Raw genomic sequence first — 19,843 nt, 5'->3', positions numbered from 1 at the left:
CCAAGGAGATAAAAAAGGGGGTCAGGAAGCAGAGAGAAGGACCTATATATTCTGAAATACTTGTAACATTTCTTTTTGTAGTGGCAAAGAATTGGAAATTGAGGGGATGCCCATCAATTGGGGAATGACTGAACAAATTGTGGTATATGAATGTAATGGAATACTATTGTGCTGTAAGAAATGATGCTTTCAGAAAAACCTGGAAAAACTTAACATGGACTAATTCAAAGTGAAGTGAAGAACCAGGAGAACTGAACACCTAGTAAGAGCAATAACATATGAAGATCAACTGTGAAAGACTTAGCTATTTTCTGCAATACAATGATCTGAGAAAATTCTGAAGCATATATGATAGAAATTGCTATCTCCAGAGAAAGAACTGGAGTCTGAATGCAGATTGAAGCATACTTTTTAAACTTTCTTTTTTTCTTGTGTTTTTTTTTTGTTTGTGCTTTTTTTTCACAACATGACTAATACGGAAATACGTTTTGCATGACTGCACATGTATAACCTATATAAAATTGCTTGCCTTCTCAGGGATGGGGGAAGGGGAAGGAGAGAGAAAGAGAATTCAAAATTCAAAATTTTTAAAAAATGTTAAAGATTGTTTTTACATGTAATTGGAAAAAAGAAAATGCTAAAAATAGGAGAAAAGAAAGACCTTGGCGATCTAGTCCTACTCCCTCCTTTAAAAAAACATTTTGAGAAACTGAGGCCTAGAAATGAGAAAGCAATTTACCCAAGGTCCTACTAGTTCAAGGCAGAATCAGGACTAGAACTCAGGTCTTTTAACTCAGTCCAGTGTCCTTTTACAGGCCAACTCTTTGGAAGGAGAAAGGGGTATTTTGTTTAACAAGAGAATATCATAGTGATAATTATGCAAAACAATTTATCTGGAGTTCTTTTAAAAATATTTATTGCTATCTTTTATTTCATCATGACCCTAATTTCCAGATATATCCCTACTACTTTCTATATTGTGAGATAATTGAGGGAACTGCATTTTCTCATCTCTTCTTTGAGGATGTGTTTGGTCATTATAAACATATGACATGGCTTTAATTTTTTTGTTCTTTCCATTTATATCAATGTAATTTTAGCATATATTTTTGTGATATATATAAGGTATGCATATGTACACATACTACTACAGTGTACAATGTACATGCATGTGCTTGTACATGTTGCTCTGTGTGCATAATGTATATGCACATATACTACATGTGTACATACATGTATATGTTTGTGTGTGTGTATATATAAAACATGTTCTGCTTCTTCCGTTGCTTTTTATATCCCAGTGCCTAGAAGAGTGCTTAGTACATAGTCAGTAATTAATAAATTCTTATTGATTGATGGATTGATTGTATATATTGTTTTCCTAGTTCTGCTACCTTCATTTCACAACAGTTCATATGTCTTTCCATGCTTTATTATATTCTTCACATTTATTCTTTTTTTTTTTTTAAAGCAATCGGGGTTAAGTAACTTGCTCAAGGATACACAGCCAGTTATTTCTGGGTGTGGTGCTAAGTATCTGAGCCTGGATTTGATCCCCAGGTCATCCCGACACTGGAGCCGGTGCTCTTACTCACTGAGCCACCTGACCACCCCTAAGCAATTGGGGTTAAGTAACTTGCTCAAAGTTACACGGCCGGATGTTTCTGGCACGTTTATTCTTTCTTAAAGTGCAGTTATATTTCATTATATTTGCGTTCCACAATCTGTTCAGCTATTCCCATATCAATGAGCACCTATTTTGTTTACAATGTATTGCTATAAATATTTTGGGATATGTGGAACCTTTCTATCTTTGACCTTACTGTCAATTTAAAAAATTTGTTTGTTTTAAGTAGTACATAGTTATTTAGATAATCATATTTATTCCAGTAATGTTGTTGCTTAAGGAAGTTCATAGTTTACCTATAGAAATGGCCTCCCATTTACCCAAGGAGTTCATAGTTTACCTATAGAAATGGCCTCCCCTGGAAATGGCAGTTAAGCATGAGCTGTTCTCTAGAAAAAACACTGACTCAATTAGGAGTCCTACAGGAGTAAGTATCAGGAGAAGTTCACTATATGACTTTGGGCAAGTCATTTCCCTTTTCTGTACCTTGGTTTCTTTATCTGAAAAAGAAAGAGGCTTCAATTACATGATGGCTGAGGGCCCTTCCTGATCTCACAGTCTGTGTTTTCTGTACTAATGGCCCTTCCAGAACTGACATTCCAAAACCTTGACAGAAAGCATTTACTAGCAATCCAAAGAAGTGAAATACCATTAAAATGATCGGGCAATGATACATTACACAGTTTGATTAATTTATCAAGTTTAACCCATTACTAGGTTTTTCCATGCTGAAAATTCATTCTTGCTCAACAGCAGTCACTTTGCGGACTTTCGATAAACATTAAGGTAATGACACTCTACTATCTCGTAAATGATTTCTGAAAACATTCAGTCATTCACTCATTCCACAGATTTGTCTGCAGAAGGTACTTACTGTATGAAGCACCCCATGTTTAACACCCAAAAGGATGAGGGAGGGGTGTTTGTGGTACATGCGTATGTGTATGTAGACGAACATGGAGTGGCAAGTGTTCATTTTTCAAAATAAGTTGGTCACTGGGTTTTTCCATAGAAGCTGTTTGGCCTCCAGGGAAAAGCTGCCTAATGAAGTCATTCAGAGTGACAAGTCCTAGTCTGACTCCTATGAATCATTATTTGTTAATGGGATTAATTGCTCCTCACATGATAATTCACCATTTATCCACACCTGAAAATCTGGGTTAAAGTCTGAAATGTTAAGGAGATAGCCTTTTGGTTCATGTTTCAGGGTGTATATTATATAAGTGTCTATTTGTGTCCATATATACATATATATGTATTATATTGACATCATATATACTCATACATACCTTGAATGTGAAGGATGAGGGATGATTCCTGGAAGGGAAATCTTACACAGACAGGAATGATAATTACCTTATCAGAGCAGCAAGGCAGGGAGAATTAGCACATGGGAGGAATCAGAGCTTTTAACATGAGGATAATTGTAAAATGGTCTGGCATTAACAGCTTGTACTGTGTGAAGGGCACGGTGTAATGGCCTCTAGGACAAAATAGGATGAAATGTAAATCATAATGCTCAGAGAATAGACCAATTTAACTAATGGTGATTACATATACACACACATACATACATATACACATGCTTATATGTGTGTGTGCATACAATGTGTATACACATATTTATGTATGTGGATTATAAATTCATACATATAAACACAAATGTGTGTATGTATATATGGAGAGAGAGAGAGAGAGAGAGAGAGAAAGAGAGAGAGAGAGAGAGAGAGAGAGAGAGAGAGAGAGAGAGAGAGAGAGAGTTAGGCAGTGACATTAAATGCAAGAGGTCAAGATGGTATGAAGAGCAGGCTCAGGGAGAGTAAGACAGCAGAAAAGTTGAATGGACAGGAGACTACTTATATATCAAAATTTATAATACAATATACAGTATTGACTTGGGTAAGTCAATTTACCTGTCTTAGTCTCTGTTCTCTCATCTGTGGAATAAGAGGGTTGGGCCTGATGGTCTCTAAATGCTCTTTCATTTCTAAATCTATGATCTTATGATTTTGGAAGCAGAACAATTCTAGTAACGTTGTGATCTGAGTTGGGACTACCCCACTGGGTAGTTGGTATGGCATAGAAATGGAAGTCATAGGAATTGAGGGGGTCTAAAGAGCTTGGAGGCAAGGGTTTTGGATGGTCAACAATATGAATGAAACCAAGTGCTGATCCCATGAAAGATGAAGGAGAGTGAGCTATAGCTCAATAGATGTCAGCAATATGGAAATATAATCACATGGGTCATGAATCTCAAAGGAGGTAAGTGTTAATAGATTTAATTATCTCAGTTTTATTGAATTTTAACCCTACATAAATTCAAAATTGCATGTGAACCATACAGAGATTGAAAAAAAATTTACTCAGGTTATAGAAATGGAAAAAAAGCTTGAAGTATACAGAAGTTGAAGGTGATTTACCAAGGTATCTACCTCTTCAGATACAATGTTGAATTGCTTTTCAGAATGGTTGGACAAATTCACAGCTCAACTAACAATGTTTCATCATGACCATCTTTCTTAAAACCCCTCCAACCCTGACTATTACTATCCTTCATCATCACTGCCAAACAGCTGGGTAGGAGATGGAACCTCAGAGTTGTTTGATTTATTATTAGTAGCAATTTGGAACATTCTTTCATATGGTTATTAATAGCTTGCAATTCTTCTGTTGAGAACTTTTTACTCATGTTCTTTGACCATAACCCATTGAGAAATGGCTCTTGGTCTTATATATTTCTGTTAATTGCCTATAGAAAATTACTGAAATATCTATATCCTTTGACCAAGATATTCCACTGCTATGGATATATTCCAAAGAGCTCGCAAAGAAAACCCATATATATTCACAATATATCACTTGTTTTTGTAGTAGCAAATAAATGGAAACAAAATAAATGTTTCTCAACTGGGAGAATGACTAAGCAAGTTGTGGTATATGAATGTAATAGAATATTATTGTCCTGTAAGAAACAATGAGTAGGAGAAATAGGGAGAAGCATGAAATTATACGAATGGACATAGAGAAAAGTTGAACCAGGAACACAATACACACAACGATGTTTTGTTGCTTAGTCCTTTCAGTTGTGGCTGACTCTTTGTGGCTCCAACGACAATATAAATGGAAAGAAAAACAACGATTAAACAATTTAACCTGAAGGCTATGAAATGATGATGACCGAACTTGTCATCAAAGAGAAGATATGAGAAGGCACCTCCCTTCCATCTTGGGGGTGGGGGTGGAGGTGGGGACTTGGGGGAGGGAGGTTGGTGCACTGCTGGTAATTTCAGGCATTTGGGATGTGTCAGTTTTGCTGAATTATTTCCTCTCATTTTAACTCTTTATTTTAAAAGATGGTCTCTGGGAGTACTTATAAGAACATAAGGGCTACACTGGGAATTTCAGGTGATGTAAAAACCAAATATGTCAACAACATTTCTTTAAACAAAACCCTTACAATGCTAAGGCAGTCATTTCTCCTGCTGAATTCTCTTTCCCTTTTGTTCACTGGAATTTGGGTGTTACCGAAAGTGAGCTGCTTGGTAGGTGGGGGCTGATTTTATATAGACTTTGTGTTCACAGAACAATAGACCAAGGGCAATTTGCAAATACTGTTATTTCATGTACTCATTTCAGCTATTAGTCAGTTGCAATTTCCTTCAAAATTATTATCCCCTTTAGGAGACTAAGTTCTTGGATGAAAGAGTTGAAATGATGTCCTTCAGTTTTTCAACTGACATTTTAGGGAGGTTGCTAATACCTCTGAAGACAAGAATAGAATTGAAAGGGACCCTTGATAAGCTAGCAATTTGGCACATAAAATAAACTAATGGGATTTTAGAGCTGGAAGGAATCTTAGAATATACAGTACAATGTGGAAGGTTATACTTGGATGGGATCTTAGAGCTCAGAATATCAGACTTGGAAAGGACTTTAAAATATGGACAACTGATATCAGATCTGGAAGGGACCTTTAGGATTAGGCAATTTGAATCTTTAGGGTTCAAAACCAGTTCATCTTTTTTAAAATTTTATTTTGTTTTTATTATGAGCACAATAAAACATCAATGAATATGTCTATTTCCATATAAAAAGAAACAGAAAAGATCACATAAAAACATGAATCTCATATTTTGCATAACTTTTAAAAGTATGTATTAAGTCTGACACGGTAGTAACAACACTACCTTGCTTGTCTGTGTCTCTTTCTGAATTTTCTTCAGTCTTCTTCAGTGTATTTTAAAATGTTGGATACTTTTCCTTTCTTCTTTTTTGATGTCACTATCACAAATCTCCAATTTTCCCTCTTCCTCTGAAAAGTCACAACTTGTAACAAATAATTATAATCAAGGAAAATAGATCAATACATTGAGTATGGCCTAAAATATGTCTCATTCTATAGCTGTAGTCTTTCAAGAGGTGGGAAGCTTACTTCATTTATTCTGGGATCACAGTGGGTCATTGCATTAATCATGTCATTCTCTTGGCCCTTCAGGTTTCTCTGGTGATTTTTTTTTAAAGCAATTGGGGTTAAGTAACTTGCTCAAGGATACACAGCCAGTTATTTCTGGGTGTGGTGCTAAATCTCTGAGCCCGGATTTGATCCCCAGGTCATGCCGACACTGGAGCCCATGCTCTTACTCGCTGAGCCACCTGGCCGCCCCTAAGCAATTGGGGTTAAGTTACTTGGTCAAGGTTACACCTCCAAGTGTTTCTGGATGGATGCTAAGTATCTGAGCCCAGATTCGATCCCCAGATCATCCCTACACTGGGGCCAGTGCTCTTACTCGCTGTGCTACCTGGCCGCCTTCTCTGGTGATTTTTGATGGGAGGGAATATGGAAGAGGATAAACATTTATTAAGCACCTACTATATGCCAGGCACTGTTCTGAGCACTTTCCAAATATTATCTTATTTGTTCCCCACAACATCCCTGGGAGGTAGGTACTGTTATTATCCCTATTTTACAGTTGAGGAAATTGAGACCAATGAAGATAAAACAATTTGCCCAAGGTTCCACAGCTGGTAAGGTTTTGTGGCTGGATTTGAACTCAAGTGTTCCTGACTCTAGATCCAGTGCTACAATCATTGTACCACCTAGATGCTAGTGCAGAACAATTGCTTTGTGCTGCTAGGGAGTTGGGGGCAGAAAAACTGTATGCTTTTCTCCTTCTACCTGTGTCCCTGAACTCATAGTGGCTGGGGGCTTTGGTTTTATTTTTGGGGTGAGGGCTTATTCTTTCTTGAGATAACCTTAAGTAATTATCTGGAAGTGGAATTGCCCAGCTTATGGTGTCCTGAGCTTGGAAAGTACTGAAGACCCCAGTAGAGATCAACACAAGTGGAGTTGGTAGAAGGGACCATCAGAGCGGATAAAAGCAGTATTTGACTTCATTGAGGACCCAGCCATGACAAATTATGTGCTTCATTCAGTTCCTCTCTGGTTTGACCCATTCAACACCCTTCAATAAGCTAGCCCAACTGAGCAGGGGAACAACTCATCCATTGTCAGTGACACACCCAGAAGTAGACTGGACAGGGGCCCTGCAGGGGGAGGAAAGAACACACATGGTCAGGAGCTAAGATACATCTTAGTCTCAAGGGTTTTCTACACACATGCCTATCTTTGTACTTTAAATATGAACCCACTCTCCCCAAGAACTAAGTTTTGTTGAAAAAGGAGTGTGCTCTACTACCAGTTTGGAAGGATGTTTTTAGAACTCTATCCTTGCTATAACTTCTCAGTAAATATCCCTTTGTAATTGCTAATTAATGTCAACTGCTTAATAGGTATTGAGGTGGGAGAGAGTAGAAATCATACCAGATAGGGGCTCGTGAGTCATAGAATTAGGAGATAACAATGCTTCAGGGTCTCCTCTATAACCAAGAAGAGAGGAGTTACTAGCCACCATCTGAGGATGCAACCTGCCTGTGAGAGTGCTAGTCACATGGAGGGCTAGTGAAGGATGTTTTAGTTTTGGAAGTCTCAGGGATGGCAAATATAATCATAAAGAGTGGTTTGCTGTGCCCTTTCCAGAAGCAATGGAAATATTAACAAGGTGTAGAAAGTAGAGGTAATAAATACACCATGGACAGGTGGGTAGCAAGACACTCACTGACTAGGGTAGAAGGCTGGAAGCATGGTCTGGGGACAAGTTTACTTGACTTTATCTGTATTGACTATTTGGGACAAGGTCTAAAACTTATTGGGTTAAGTATGGTCAGAATCTCAAAGCTTAGAAAAGCATTTAGAGTTCTCTGATCAAACCCCTTTTATTTTACAGATGACAGGATGACTTCATCATTCTCAATAGCTAAGAAGAGTCAAGACCTAAACCAGATCTTTTGATTTCAAATTTTATTTTCTTTCTTTAACAACATATTACCAGGGTGGAGTCAATATGGTGGAGTAGAAGCAGGACCTCTGAGCTGCTTCAGCTTCCACCTTCCCCAATCAATGTAAAAAGGGGACTCTGAACAAACTTTGGAGCTGCAGAACCCACAAAATGACACAGAAAAGCTAACTTCCTTCTGAGGACACCTGGCAGGCTGGCAGGAATTGGCCAGCACAGCCTTCTGGAAGCAGAGCCCAGGCCCTGGGTGAGCCAGAGGTTTTAGCCCCAGGGCGGGCCTGAACAGCTGCCAGCTTGAGGGACTCAAGATCAGCAGCAGCTGTGGCCATTTCCAGAATTATCAACACATAGATGCGAAGGACAAAGTGAGAGGTCAGTATAGTCTGGGCTTTGGGACCCAGTAAGTAGGAGTGTGTTGGCTTTTGCCCCTGGAGCAAGAAGCCACTGAGATGCCTGGCACAGCCAGCCAGCACCATGTGGCAGCTTCAGCTCCTGGCCTGCAGTGTGTAGGGGGACCAAGTGACCAGTTTGAGGAGTAATTGCTCTTGCTTTAACCTGCTTGGATCTGGATTGCAGTCTAGGGTGGAGGTCCTGCGGTGTGTGACCAGCTTGCCAGAGTATGTGGAGGCTTCCAAAAGGGCACCCAACTAATACCTCCAGCAGCTGAGAAAACCCCAGCATTTGGGATGAAAGCTCCCCTGTCTGGTGGCAGAGTCCTACTGTGGCAAAAAAAGCCAACGGGTCAAGTGCCTGAGGGGCATCATGACAAGACAAAGGAAACAAAGCAAACAGAAGATTCCAACATTAGACTCCTATTTTGGGTACAAAAAAGAGCAAATCATGTAACAGGAGGAAGACAGTGAAGTCAGAACTCCTGCACCAAAAGCTTCAAAGGAAAATATGAGCTGGCTACAGGCCATAGAGGACCTTGAGAAGCAGATAAAAGAAATGGAGGAAAAATTGGGAAGAGAAATGAGAACGATGCAAGAAAATTATGAGAGTCAACAGCCTGACTGAGTAAAATCACACATTAAAAAATAGACTAACTCAAATGGCAAAAGAAGCTCAAAAAGGCAATGAGGTGAAGAATGCCTTAAAAATCCGAATTTGCCAGATGGAAAAAGAATCTCAAAAGATCACTGAGGAGAATCATTGCTTCAGAATTAGATTGGAGGAAATGGAAGCTAGTGACTTTATGAGAAATCAAGATGCTGTTAACCAGATCCAAACAAATGAAAGAATAGAAGGCAATGTGAACTATCTCATGGGAAAAACCACTGACCTGGAAAATAGATCCTGGAGAGATAATTTAAAAATTACTGGATTACTTGAAAGCCAAGATCAAAGGAAGAACCTACAAATCATCCTCCAGGAAGTTCTCAAGGAAAAGTGCCCTGATGTTTTAGAACCATAAGGCAAAATAGAAGTTGAAAGAATCTACCAATCACCTCCTGAAAAAGATCCCAAAAAGAAAACTCCTAGGAATATCATAGCCAGGTTCTGGAATTCCCAGATCAAGGAGAGAATATTACAAGCAGCCAGGAAGAAACAATTTGGATATTGTGGAAACACAATCAGGATAACCCAGGATCTGGCAGCTTCTACACTGAAGGATCGAAGGGCTTGGAATATGATATTCCGGAGGTCAAAGGAGTTGGGATTAAAACCATGAATCACCTACCCAGCAAAACTGAGTATCGTGTTTCAGGGGAAAATATGGTCATTCAGCGGAATAGAGGACTTTCAAGCATTCTTGCTGAAAAAGCCAGAGTTGAATAGAAAATTCTACATCCAGATACAAGAAGCAAGAGAAGCATGAGAAGGTAAACAGGGCAAAGAAATCATAAGGAACTTATCAAAGTTGAACTATTAACATTCCTACATGGAAAAACAATCATTATAACTGATGAAACTTTTCTCAGTATGAAAATAGTTGAAGGGAATAGAAAAAAATATATATATATGTATGTATATATATACATGAGGGTATATGGGCATATGAATACATATGTGAATGTGTGTATATGTGTTTATAGGTATACATAGATAGAGGGCACAGGACCAATTTAATAGGAAGGGATGATACTCAAAAAGTGAAATTAAGAGGTGATAGAGGAATATAATGAGAGGAGATGGGGAGAGACAGAATGGGGTAAACTATCTCATATAGAAGAGGCAAGGGAAAATTGTTGCAATGGAGGGGAAGAATAGGAAGGCAAAAGGGAATGGGTTAACCTTATTCTCATTTAATTTGGCTTGGGGAGGGAATGAAATACATGTTAAATAGGGTATCTCACCCTACAGAAGAGTAGGGGGGAAAGGGATGGAGGGGCATGATGGAAGGGAGGGCAGGCTGGGGGGGAGGGAAGTAGGAAGCACCCATTTTTGAAAAGGGACGGGATCAAAGTGGAGAATAGAACAAGTGGGAGGTGGATAGGAGGGAGGGAAATATAGTCAGTCTTTTACAATATATCTACTATGTTATTGTTTTGCATTAGCTACACATGTACAACCTATACTGAACTGCTTATCTTCCCAGTAAGGGTCAATGACAAGGGAGGAAGGGAATGAATCTGGAATTCAAAATTTTAAAATCAAATGTTTAAAAATATGTGTATATATACATATACATATATATACACATATATACACACACACATATATACATATATATATATATATATATATATATACTATTATTGATACTATTTTTACATGTAATTGGGAAATAAGATATACAGCCACTGGGGCATAGAGATCCACCATGCCCTACTGGAAAAGTCAAAGGGGGTATGGGAGAAAATATGGAAGAGAGCAGATTGGAGGAGGGGATATCCTGTAGGACTACTATTTTGGGGCTGTGGGTAGGGGAAAAACTGGGAGAAAATTTGTAACTCAAAATCTGGTGGAAATGAATGATGTAAATCAGAAGTTAAAGCATTTGAAAAATGGAAAAAAATTTAAAAAAATTAAAAACACCATGCTACCTACCCCGACCTCCCATCTTCTCTGAAATATTGCCTCTCAACAAAGCCCAAGGAACCCAAACTGTGGTCACTAGCCTTTATTGGGAATACACAGATTTCATATTTGGCACTGCAGGTTAGGTGAGGCCGCTAGGTGACGCAGTGGAGGTAATACAGTCTTTGGAGTCAGGAAGAACTGAATTCATACCCTTTCTCTGACACTAAATGTGTGACCCTGACCAAGTCACTTGTGTCTATGTGCCTCAGACTCCTCTTGTATAAAAGTAGAGAGTTGGACTCCATGGCTTCTAAGATTCTACTATCCCCCACTTCTAATTCCATAAACCTATCATCTGCATAGGTGTAGGGCAATACATTAGAAGAACATAGAACTTATTCTCTATTAGACCTATGCAAGAAGAACATTTTATGAATAAACAAGGCATAAAATATATCATGATAAAATAGACAATTTTAGTAACATCAAAGTGAAAAGATATTGAGGAAACCAGAAAATTGGGGGAAATTTTTCATAGACAGTTTTTCAGATAAAGGCTTATCTCAGATATACTGGGAATTTTATAAGAATATAAATCATTTCCTAAGTAATAAATGGTCAAAAGATATGAACAGACAGTTTTTAAATGAAGAAATCAACGCTATATATAGCTATTTTTAAAATGTTCTAAATAATCGATTAGAGAAATGCAAGTTAAACCAGGTTTGAGATATCAACTCGTACTTATGAGATTAGCTAAAATGATAGAATAGCAAAATGAAAAATGTTGGAAGGGATGTGGAAAAACTTGGGACACAAATACATTGTTGGTGGAGCTGTAAACTGATATAACCTTTTTGGAGAGCAATCTGGAATTATGCCCAAAGAGTTATAAAACTGTGGATGCCCTTTCACCCAGAAATACCACTATTAGATTTATTTCCCAGGGTGATCAGGGAAAAAGGAAAAGAACTTTTATATTCTATAATATTTATAGCAGCTTTTTTTTCGTGGTGACAACTAAAAACCGAGATAATGACCATCAATTGGGGAATGGATAAATGAGTTGTAGTATATGATGGTGATGGAATACTACTGTGCTGTAAGAAATGATGAGCAGGTTGATTTAAGAAAACATGGAAAGACATATGAAATAATGAAGAGTAAAATGAGGAAAACCAAAAGAATATTGTATACAGTAACAGCAATGTTGTCCAAAGAGTAACTGTGAAAGGCTTATTCTGAATGTTATATACACTCATATCAACTACAAAGGACTTATAAAAGAAGATACTTTCTATGTCAAGGGAAAGAACTGAGAAATAGAAGCATGCATAATAAGGCTTCACATATATATATATATATGTGTGTGTATACATACACATGCATATATGTGTGTATATGTCTATGTCTATATCTATATATCTATGTCAAATAGTGACCTTCTCTAGTGTGGGGTGAGGTGGGAGGGAAGCAGACAGTTCAGAACTTAAAATGTAACCAAGAAAATTAAGTAAATAAAAAGAAGTGTAGGTATAATAAATGTAGTAGAGGCTGTATCATGAACAGACGAATCAGACGAGGTGCTACAAACTCTTTTGTCTTTGTCTTTTTCAGGAATCCAGACATCCCAGGATTTATATAAAATCCTGCTATAGCTATAGTGAGAGAAATTATAGACTAAATGGGAAGCTGAAAAAAAACCAGATCTTGAGTATGGAGAGTATGAAGCCAAGGCATCTGACCAGAGGAGTGTGGGGTGCCATCAACAGGTCCTGGGATCTCAAGGAGCTAGCAAGTAAGTAACTAGGAAACATTTGAATATTCACTGTGATTCTTGGCTCTTCATGTCTAAATGACCTTGGCTAAGCTATTCTTCTTCTCTGGGTTTCAGTTTCTCTACTTGGAAAACGAGGAGGTTAGACTAGATGGTCTCTACTATTTCTTTCAGTTTTAACATCTCTTCCAGCATCTAACAATGGTTCTGTTAAGTCTATGAGTCTATGAGGTTGTTTTCTGCTCAAGGAATGGTAGGGCTGATATTGACAAACTTAGTCTATCATGGAAAAAGATACTGGACTGGCTATATAGCCAAAGTCAATCAGTTAGTTAATAAATCCTTATTAAGCACCTACTATGTGCCAAGCACTGTGTTAAGCACTGGATGGCAGGCAATAGATGGGTCACCTGAGTAGCAGACTGGATCCCACAGGACTCCTTGACATTTCTGAGCCTCAACATCCTCCTGTATAAATGGCAAGAATGCCTTCTGCGGTGTTGTTCTGAAGACTGGAGGTAATAAGATAATCATAATGACTGTTCATGTTTCTGTTTTGTCTGTGAAGGTTTTTCTTTTTTTAACTGATGTATTTTTATTTTTACAACAGTCTTATTTCCAAATACAACCTTTCTGCCTTCAATGCAGAATAAAAATGGAAAGAAAAGGAAGGAAAGCAGTTCGGCATAATTAACCAAAACATCACATAAGTCTGATAGTATGGTTGACGTTCCCCACCCATCGTCCACCCTCTTTTTAAGTAAGTTTCTCCCAGGCTAATCTTGGTCACTGACAAACTTGGGCCTCAGGCATCTAGGGAGCATGGTGGGTACAATGCTAGTTCTAGAGTCAGGAAGACCTCAGCTGCATGATTTACTAGCTGTATGACCCTGGGCAAGTCACCTCTGTTTGTCTCAGTTTCCTCACCTGTAAAATGGGAACAATAGCTATAGCACTTACCTCCTAGAGCTGTTGTGAGGATCAAATGAGCTATTATTTCTAAAATGCTTTGTAAGCTTTGAGGCACAATATAAGTGCCAGCTATTGTTATTGTGGCTTCATAGACTATCTGGAGTTTCTGTAACATTTAGCACTTTCTTTACAACACTCTGGGAGGTGGTCAGTGCAAATATCATCATTCCTATGTTAAAGTTAAAGGAACAGGAGCAGCTAAGGGATGCAGTGAATAAATCACTGGCCCTGGAGTCTGGAGGACCTGAGTTCAAATCCAACCTCTGATACTTGACACATCATAGTTGTGTGACCTTGGGCAAGTCATTTAATCCCAATTGGCTTGCCTTTCTCCTTCAAGGAGAAAAAACAAGGTAAGGAAAAAGAGACACAGAAAGCAGAAACAATTTATCCAAAGACACAGCTGAAAAAGGTGGAAGCCAGGACTCATATTCAAGGATTCAGATTCCAAGTCCTGTTATAGCTTTCTAGTAGAACACACTCTCCAAGCTCCATCTAAAACGTCAGTTAATATTATCTTAAAGATACCAGCAACTCTTTAGCAAAGCTTGGAAAATCATTTTTTTCCATGCTATCCTAACTTCCCTTGGAATGTTGTGTTTTGTGGTTTATTATGAGTGATTGGAGAAAGAAGCATTAATGAAAACCATTTTGAAGCACAAATGATGGCCCTTCCTAACCTCAAAATCTGCTATAAAATATTACCTTTCACGAGATGCGATTCCTGGCTGACTCCAGCAGCTTGGCACTGACCAGCCTGCTTGGCTGGATAACAAACAGTCTGGACAGCATTTGCTTAGCACCATTGATGGGAGCCCTTGTTGGTGAGGGGGGCTTTACAGGCATTCCCTCATTTCATCTTCCCCTGTAAGATAGGCAGTGTACTTATTTGTCCCTACTTTAGAAGTGAATGAATAAAAAAAAATAGTAAGCAATTACCATGGACCAAGCACTGTGCTAAATTCTGGGGATACAAACAGAAAAGCTGGACAGTCTTTGACCTTGAGGAGCTTATGTTCAAATAGGAGGAAAAACCACATAGGAAAGTATTGGGGGTATAGTGGGAGAATGTTGGGGTTTGGGAAGTCATGAGTGTAGGGAATGGAGGCAGTAGGAAGTAGATGGGCACCCCTATTTCAGCAACAGCAACACTGTGTATAGCTAGGTCCTAATGAGTAAAAATAATAAATCCCATGAAGTGGTTGCATGCATTGGAATTTACTTTACTTGAAGTTATTATATAAAAATATGATCATTGACTCCAGCCCAATAGAAATATGCAGTGCAAATTAAAGAATGTGAGGAGATCATGAACCAGGTCCCAGCTGATTGCCTGGGAGTTAGGAAAGGGATGGCGTGAGTGCCCCAGTACTGGAGATATTCTAGCCAAGGCTATGTGACCACTTACCAATGACATTGTAGTAAGTATTTCTCTTCAAGCATGGTTTCCAATAGATGTACTCTGAGGCCCCTTCTAAATCTGAGCTTCTGTAATTTTATTTTTTATTTATCCCTTGTTGCCATTACCATATGATTGACATATGAAACTTGAACCTGGCCAAGGAAGGGACCTTAAAATGTGGTGCATAGATTGGCAGAATTGGGAGAGAACTAAATAATGCTAGTTTACCTGCTAACATAGTCTTTCTTACCATTCTGAGAATATGGAAGGGGAACCTACCTTCTAAGCATTGCCTATTTTGATGGAATGGCCCCAGGAGCCTAACTCTGGAACTTTGACAATAGTATACTAGGACCATTTTCTAGAAGCACAGTTTCATAGAGTTGCATTCTCTTATAGCATAATGTGTGATACATTGTAGCTATAAAAGTCAAGATTCTGTTTTATCTTACCTGCTAGTGTGAGCTTGCACATCTCTCTCTCACATTCGGGGCCAACGGGCCAGGATCCAGGAAGGGCTTGTCCTGTCTATGTGTTTCCAACAGCATGGAGGACCCCCTTGGTCTGTGTTCGTCTGTGGCCCTAGGGAAACAAAGCAAAACAGAAGAAAAGGATGGACTTAAGTTGGTCTGATCACACAGGAAAGAAGGCAGCCGGTGATGAAACCCAGCCCCAGACTCTGCAGACTGAGTATGTGTCTGAGTATGTCTTTGATGCTTCCCTGTCTCCACTCTCACCCAAGGGAGAGAGCAGTTACCACATATGAAAACACACACATAAGAGTACACACACACACACACACACACACACACACACATTTGTAATGTCTGTTGCTACTGAGGCTCTGTCTAACATGAGAGTCACAGAATCTCAAGAGTTCAAGTTTTCTTACAAAACATCCAATACTACTTGTACCTGACCATATAGGATGATATAAGTGCCATCTGAAGACCTCTAGAAAAGGGGAAGCCATGATCTACTTGAGTCAGTTCATAACCACTTTTAATTAGCTCAAATTACTAGGAAGTGTTCTCTTACATCAAACAGAGACTGACCTTTCCTTCTGCAACTTCTGAACCCAGCTCTGTCTTCCCCAAGATCCCTGTATTTCCCTATCCCCAAATTCTTCTCTTCAACTAATTCCATTGACCCATTCTTCCGTGGCAAGATCTCAGGGTCCTTTTTCATACTGGTATTGTTCTAATTTGACAACATCTCTCCTAGTATTTTTTGTTGAGTAGTTTCAGTCGTTTCTGACAACATGATCTCTTTGGAGTTTTCTTGGTAAAGATACTGGAATGATTTGCCATTTCCTTCTTTAGCTCATTTTATAGACGAGGAAACTGAGGCAAATAAGGTTAAGTGACTTGCCCAGGGTCACACAGCTAATAATTGTTTGAGGCTGGATCTGGCTCATGAAGATGAGTCTTTCTGATTCCAAGCCCAGTGTTTTATCCATGGTGCTCACCTTGCTGCACCTCTCCCCCCTCATATAGGTGACCAAAACTAAGCATGATGCTTCAGATAGGATCTGACTAGGGCAGAAGATAAATGGAGAATGAATGGTATTGGAGGAGTGTTGCATTTGGAATAGGAGGAACTGGGTTAAATCCTGTCTCTGATGTTCACCTTCCTGGCATATAATAGGTGCTTTATAAATATGCATTTCTTTCCTTCCTTCCAGAAGGAGTCTGAGCTCATTTTCTTAGATAGGTTATATCTTGAACTCTCACAGCATCACAGTTCTGGTGAAGTGACTCCCAACTCCAGTGATGTACACAACTTGCCTAGTACATGTGGGGAATGCATAGACACACTCCAAATACTCTGCCAGCTACCAGTGGGCTGGTGTGCTTGGGTGGAGTCCATACACCATGAGAGAGAAGGAAGGTATGGGGCTTTCCGTATCACCACAGCTTAGTGCTTAGTGTTTAAAGTTATTAACTAGGGCTATGGACTCTCAATGGGAATTTGAATATGTCTTAAAGCAGCAGGATTGAGCTTTCATCTACACATACTAGCTGCTGTAGTCAATTTCCTGTGTCCTTCATTGCTGTGGCCAAATGCTGTCACTGAATTCTGGACATGACAATGTGATCATAACTCAGGCGGCATCATCTGCTTCCTGCCTTGCTAGGGGCAGAGGCCTAGAAAAGACATTAGAACACAGAACATCAGAGATAGAAGGAGCCTTAAAACCTAGAAAATTGAATGGTAGAGCTAGAAAGACCTTGGAACATAGAAGAATAGATATCAGAACTAGAAAGACCTTAGAACATAGATCATCAGTGCTTGAAGAGAACTTGGAACCTAGAAGATTTGATGTTAGAATTGAAAGGACCTTAGAAAAAATTGCCGAACATTTGGGGCCTGTTGGCTACATTGTGCAACATTCCCCAGAACTGCCCAAACCAGATAAATATGTAATTGTGAAATTTTTAACAAAATAAATTGGTTTTTAAGTCAACAAGAGGCCCACAGGGACCCTTATGTGTGGTTTAGTGGTTCCAATTTTTTATTTGAGTTTGACACCATTTCCTTACAACATAGAATGCCAGACTTGGAAAAGGCAATAGAACTCAGATGACAGAACGTCAGAGCTGGGAGGCACCTTAAGACAGAGAACACAGATGATCAGAATTGGGAAGGACCTTAGGCCCTTAGCTCAAGTTAGCTCTTAGATAGCACGTTCTTTAGTGATACTTCTGTGGGGGTCTGTACCTGGGTTTTGCTGTCTTGATGGAATGGCCCCCCAAATTTCCCTGTGTCTTTATGCATAATCCAAAAGCATTCATATGGTCTATCCAAGGGAAGGTTCTGCCTGAAGATGAAAATTATGATTGCTTTCCCAGTTTTCTGCCCACTGAGTCTGATGCATCTGATGTCAGAATAACAACAATCCCAATGCTAACAACAAAATAATGAGACTGACCTGACAAGTAAAAATGATCATAGAGAGGAAGGTCAACTACATCATGCCCATTTTATAGGAGGAGGCAGCTATCAGTAGATAGAATGCTGGGCTTGAAGTCAGGAAGACTTGAGTTCAAATCTAGCTTCAAATATTTACTAGCTGTGTGACCCTTGGCAAGTCCCTTAGCCTCTGTTTGCCTTAAACTACTGGAGAAGGAAATAGTAAACTATTCCAGTATCTTTACCAAGAAAAGCCCACAGACAGTATTGGAGTGCTATGGTCCACGGGTGTAGTGGCATACCCAGGATGGCTGCTAGCACAGATTCTTAGATCTACTTTACTAGAAAAGATAGCTGTTTAAAGGGTCAAAAATCTTTCTTAATTACATTCACTAGTTGAGGGGAAAAGTCAGCACCCTGAACTTCAGAGAAAATACCAACAGAGAAAATACAAGCAGAAAAATAAAGACCAACAGGGCTCTGACTGCCTGAATCAACTATACATTTTACATACATCCCTGGATGGAGAGACTTTACATCTGAGCAGTCAGGGAGTTTTGAACATACAGCCACCCAGAATTTTGCCCTTGAGAATCACAAGATCCTTTTCATAAGCAAGCTCCCAAAGCAAAATACCTACTCAGGGTATATATACACTTCCCAGAACCAAAAGGCATAACAACCCTCCCGACTCAGTGCCTATTTAGAAATTAGCAAAAGGTGTGAAACCCTTCCTACAAGCAAGCTTGCCCTAAGCAAGCTTCCCTTAATAGGCTCCACCTGAGGCCTATTAATGGGCAGGGAAGATCCTAAATTAACTTTAGAACTGGATCACAAAGAATTGGACACAACTGTAGTTCCAGGTTTGTGGTTTTATTGCAAAATGTGTTACACACAGTTGGTAATTAATAAATGCATGTTACTTATTTGGTTAGTTGATTAGAGCTGACAGAAACTTAGAAGCCTTCTAGTCCAATTTCTACATTTTACATATTAAGAAACTGTGTCTCAGAGAGGTTAATTCATCTGTCTAGAATCATATAGAAAAGCTGGGATTTAAATCCATGTCCTCTGGTGCCAATCCCAGCACTGACTTTGCTCCCTATCACAAAGATAGAGAAGATAAAAGCTGAAATAATAGTTGTCCTACATGTTATTTAAATATCCTAGGTGGACATTATTATTGATACAGCTGCTGCTATTGCCATTAGAACCTCTAACCCTTTGAATGGTTCCTTTTTTGGGGGATTTATAGAAAGACACAGAGAAGAATCACATAAAAAACCCCACAAAATATGAAGGTGTGGAGAGCTTTTCCCTTACCCAACTGCATTGGCCCTAGGCTATCCCAGAACCTATCTGGTTCTCCTTTCCTTCCCCGTTTGCCCAGCCTGCTGGCTGCTCACAGAACTTAAGTGAGAAAGGCGCCAACAACTCCATTCCTTCTGATAAAATGGAGGACCACAAGCCCTTACCATCTGCCCTGCTGCTGCTTCCCAAGGTCCCCTAAGCCCTACCTACCATTTATGTGTCCCAATGTCCTTTGGAGCCCTGGCACTGTCATCTGATCTCCTTATGTAACTTAAGGACTGCCAGCCTTTCCACTGAGCCCACTACTGCACCCATAGGATTTTGAGTGCCTGCAGGTGAACCCCAATTAGAGTGTGAGCTTCCTGAGAGCAAGGATTGTCTTGCTCTTTTTACTTGTATCCTAAGTACTTGGCCCATCATAAGAGTGTAATAAATGCTTTTTCATTCATTCATTCATCCATCCATCTATCCATCCGTCCATCCATCCATCCATCCATCCATCCATCCATCCATCCATCCATCCA

This window comes from Petaurus breviceps, unplaced genomic scaffold, assembly GCF_028583685.1.
Source record: "Petaurus breviceps papuanus isolate PSGF00001 unplaced genomic scaffold, PetGlider_PUasm1.0 140, whole genome shotgun sequence".
Lineage (NCBI taxonomy): Eukaryota > Metazoa > Chordata > Mammalia > Diprotodontia > Petauridae > Petaurus > Petaurus breviceps.
Note: the sequence above shows the minus strand (reverse complement) of the source record.